This window comes from Pseudophryne corroboree, unplaced genomic scaffold (assembly GCF_028390025.1).
Source record: "Pseudophryne corroboree isolate aPseCor3 unplaced genomic scaffold, aPseCor3.hap2 scaffold_1760, whole genome shotgun sequence".
NCBI lineage: Eukaryota > Metazoa > Chordata > Amphibia > Anura > Myobatrachidae > Pseudophryne > Pseudophryne corroboree.
In genome coordinates, this window is record NW_026968398.1 from 93,034 (window position 1) to 98,164 (window position 5,131).

Consider the following 5,131-nt stretch of genomic DNA (forward strand, 5'->3'; position numbering starts at 1 on the left):
GCTTTGTGTAATGTTTTTTTTTCCTTTTTTTATGTCATTAGTCATTGATTATAAACTGCTACCTTAATATTTAATATGATATTACAAAGGATGGAAGAAAGAAAGAAAAAACACAAACATGATTGTGCATTTAAGTTGTCAGCACACATCTGCTTTGGTTCAAATGCACTGCATATCTTCCTTCAGTCAGCCAACAAAACAGCAATGGAAAAGATTAACAAACTGTTGGTAAAGCAGTTGCATCAGATTGATTTTCTGCAATATAGCATGATAATCCATACTGACAGCTCTGGTTAGTACCAGCACATTTCTTGCTGGACTTGGTAATGCAAAGAACACAGTAAACAGCTTCACTTTTTTTCAAAAATAAATAATTGACTATTAAAAACCTATCAGTCTTAGATAAGTACATCAGTAAGCACCACTGGCATAATGGATAAGGCACTGTTCTCCTAAGCCAGTGGTTGTGGGTTTAAGTCCCGTCTGAGTTCGAAGTCATTACAGCAAGTGTCTCATCACTAGAGTTGATATTTTATCCTTGCTTCAACTGTAAAACAGTCTTGCAGTGTTTAGCTTGTAAAAAATGACCACAGAAGCTAAAATATGACATTAATTATGATAACATTGTTGTTGTTGTTGTTGTTGTTGTTTTTTAAACCTTTTCTATCACAGTGGACAGCTTATTCAAGTGCCATCTGGCATGCATGTTCCTTTGTTGCTCATCATTCATCACCAAAAATGATTTTCTTTTTCAATTCTTATGACTGTACTGATTGTATTGAATAAAATCCACATCTAGCATAACCAATTAATGCTGCAAAGTGCTCCAGTGGCGCAATTGGTCAGCGCGTGGTACTTATAATACAGTATCTGTTGAGCAATGCTGAGGTTGTGAGTTCAAGCCTCTCCTGGAGCAGCTTTGTATAATGTTTTTTTTCCTTTTTTTATGTCATTAGTCATTGATTATAAACTGCTACCTTAATATTTAATATGATATTACAAAGGATGGAAGAAAGAAAGAAAAAACACAAACATGATTGTGCATTTAAGTTGTCAGCACACATCTGCTTTGGTTCAAATGCACTGCATATCTTCCTTCAGTCAGCCAACAAAACAGCAATGGAAAAGATTAACATACTGTTGGTAAAGCAGTTGCATCAAATTGATTTTCTGCAATATAGCATGATAATCCATACTGACAGCTCTGGTTAGTACCAGCACATTTCTTGCTGGACTTGGTAATGCAAAGAACACAGTAAACAGCTTCACTTTTTTTCAAAAATAAATAATTGACTATTAAAAACCTATCAGTCTTAAATAAGGACATCAGTAAGCACCACTGGCATAATGGATAAGGCACTGTTCTCCTAAGCCAGTGGTTGTGGGTTTAAGTCCCGTCTGAGTTGGAAGTCATTACAGCAAGTGTCTCATCACTAGAGTTGATATTTTATCCTTGCTTCAACTGTAAAACAGTCTTGCAGTGTTTAGCTTGTAAAAAATGACCACAGAAGCTAAAATATGACATTTATTATGATAACATTGTTGTTGTTGTTGTTGTTGTTGTTTTTTAAACCTTTTCTATCACCGTGGACAGCTTATTCAAGTGCCATCTGGCATGCATGTCCCATTGTTGCTCATCATTCATCACCATAAATTATTTTCTTTTTCAATTCTTATGAATGTACTGATTGTATTGAATAAAATCCACATCTAGCATAACCAATTAATGCTGCAAAGTGCTCCAGTGGCGCAATTGGTCAGCGTGCAAAACTTATAAGACAGTATCTGTTGAGCAATGCCAAGGTTGTGAGGTCAAGCCTCACCTGGAGCATCTTTGTATACTGTTTTTTTTTCCTTTTCTTATGTCATTAGTCATTGATTATAAACTGCTACCTTAATATTTTATATGATATTACAAAGGATGGAAGAAAGAAAGAAAAAACACAAACATGATTGTGCATTTAAGTTGTCAGCACACATCTGCTTTGGTTCAAATGCACTGCATATCTTCCTTCAGTCAGCCAACAAAACAGCAATGGAAAAGATTAACATACTGTTGGTAAAGCAGTTGCATCAAATTGATTTTCTGCAATATAGCATGATAATCCATACTGACAGCTCTGGATAGTACCAGCACATTTCTTGCTGGACTTGGTAATGCAAAGAACACAGTAAACAGCTTCACTTTTTTTCAAAAATAAATAATTGACTATTAAAAACCTATCAGTCTTAAATAAGGACATCAGTAAGCACCACTGGCATAATGGATAAGGCACTGTTCTCCTAAGCCAGTGGTTGTGGGTTTAAGTCCCGTCTGAGTTGGAAGTCATTACAGCAAGTGTCTCATCAGTAGAGTTGATATTTTATCCTTGCTTCAACTGTAAAACAGTCTTGCAGTGTTTAGCTTGTAAAAAATGACCACAGAAGCTAAAATATGACATTTATTATGATAACATTGTTGTTGTTGTTGTTTTTTTAAACCTTTTCTATCACCGTGGACAGCTTATTTAAGTGCCATCTGGCATGCATGTTCCTTTGTTGCTCATCATTCATCACCAAAAATGATTTTCTTTTTCAATTCTTATGACTGTACTGATTGTATTGAATAAAATCCACATCTAGCATAACCAATTAATGCTGCAAAGTGCTCCAGTGGCGAAGTTGGTACTTATAATACAGTATCTGTTGAGCAATGCCGAGGTTGTGAGTTCAAGCCTCTCCTGGAGCAGCTTTGTATAATGTTTTTTTTTTCCTTTTTTGATGTCATTAGTCATTGATTATAAACTGCTACCTTAATATTTAATATGATATTACAAAGAAAGAAAGAAAAAACACAAACATGATTGTGCATTTAAGTTGTCAGCACACATCTGCTTTGGTTCAAATGCACTGCATATCTTCCTTCAGTCAGCCAACAAAACAGCAATGGAAAAGATTAACATACTGTTGGTAAAGCAGTTGCATCAAATTGATTTTCTGCAATATAGCATGATAATCCATACTGACAGCTCTGGATAGTACCAGCACATTTCTTGCTGGATTTGGTAATGCAAAGAACACAGTAAACAGCTTCACTTTTTTTCAAAAATAAATAATTGACTATTAAAAACCTATCAGTCTTAAATAAGGACATCAGTAAGCACCACTGGCATAATGGATAAGGCACTGTTCTACTAAGCCAGTGGTTGTGGGTTTAAGTCCCATCTGAGTTGGAAGTCATTACAGCAAGTGTCTCATCAGTAGAGTTGATATTTTATCCTTGCTTCAACTGTAAAACAGTCTTGCAGTGTTTAGCTTGTAAAAAATGACCACAGAAGCTAAAATATGACATTTATTATGATAACATTGTTGTTGTTGTTGTTTTTTAAACCTTTTCTATCACCGTGGACAGCTTATTCAAGTGCCATCTGGCATGCATGTTCCTTTGTTGCTGATCATTCATCACCAAAAATGATTTTCTTTTTCAATTCTTATGAATGTACTGATTGTATTGAATAAAATCCACATCTAGCATAACCAATTAATGCTGCAAAGAGCTCCAGTGGCGCAATTGGTCAGCGCGCGGTACTTATAAGACAGTATCTGTTGAGCAATGCCGAGTTTGTGTGTTCAAGCCTCACCTGGAGCATATTTGTATACTGTTTTTTTTCCTTTTCTTATGTCATTAGTTATAAACTGCTACCTTAATATTTAATATGATATTACAAAGGATTGAAGAAAGAAAGAAAAAACACAAACATGATTGTGCATTTAAGTTGTCAGCACACATCTGCTTTGGTTCAAATGCACTGCATATCTTCCTTCAGTCAGCCAACAAAACAGCAATGGAAAAGATTAACATACTGTTGGTAAAGCAGTTGCATCAAATTGATTTTCTGCAATATAGCATGATAATCCATACTTACAGCTCTGGATAGTACTAGCACATTTCTTGCTGGACTTGGTAATGCAAAGAACACAGTAAACAGCTTCACTTTTTTTCAAAAATAAATAATTGACTATTAAAAACCTAACTGTCTTAAATAAGGACATCAGTAAGCACCACTAGCATAATGGATAAGGCACTGTTCTCCTAAGCCAGTGGTTGTAGGTTTAAGTCCCGTCTGAGTTGGAAGTCATTACAGCAAGTGTCTCATCACTAGAGTTGATATTTTATCCTTGCTTCAACTGTAAAACAGTCTTGCAGTGTTTAGCTTGTAAAAAATGACCACAGAAGCTAAAATATGACATTAATTAGGATAACATTGTTGTTGTTGTTTTTTAAACCTTTTCTATCACAGTGGACAGCTTATTCAAGTGCCATCTGGCATGCATGTTCCTTTGTTGCTCATCATTCATCACCAAAAATGATTTTCTTTTTCAATTCTTATGACTGTACTGATTGTATTAAATAAAATCCAAATCTAGCATAACCAATGAATGCTGCAAAGTGCTCCAGTGGCGCAGTTGGTCAGCGCGCGGTACTTATAAGACTAGTATCTGTTGAGCAATGCCGAGGTTGTGAGTTCAAGCCTCAGTTGGAGCAGCTTTGTATAATGTCTCTTTTTTCCTTTTTTTATGTCATTAGTCATTGATTATAAACTGCTACCTTAATATTTAATATGATATTACAAAGGATGGAAGAAAGAAAGAAAAAACACAAACATGATTGTGCATTTAAGTTGTCAGCACACATCTGCTTTGGTTCAAATGCACTGCATATCTTCCTTCAGTCAGTCAACAAAACAGCAATGGAAAAGATTAACATACTGTTGGTAAAGCAGTTGCATCAAATTGATTTTCTGCAATATAGCATGATAATCCATACTGACAGCTCTGGATAGTACCAGCACATTTCTTGCTGGACTTGGTAATGCAAAGAACACAGTAAACAGCTTCACTTTTTCCTCAAAAATAAATAATTGACTATTAAAAACCTAACAGTCTTAAATAAGAACATCAGTAAGCACCACTGGCATAATGGATAAGTCACTGCCCTCCTAAGACAGTGGGGCCAAGTTCCATATGGGGTGGAAGTCATTACAGCAAGTGTCTCATCACTAGAATTGATATTTTATCCTTGCTTCGACTGTAAAACAGTCTTGCAGTGTTTAGCTTGCAAAAAATGACCACAGAAGCTAAAATATGACAT

The 5,131-nt window shown here is 35.4% G+C and overlaps 1 non-coding gene across 1 annotated transcript; it reads left to right on the top strand.

Moving 5' to 3' along the window:
- The first annotated feature begins 4,431 nt into the window (after positions 1-4,431).
- TRNAI-UAU (transfer RNA isoleucine (anticodon UAU)) lies at positions 4,432-4,525 on the top strand. The gene is made up of 2 exons: positions 4,432-4,469; positions 4,490-4,525. It is a non-coding gene; the product is annotated as a tRNA-Ile (tRNA).
- Positions 4,526-5,131: the final 606 nt, after the last annotated feature.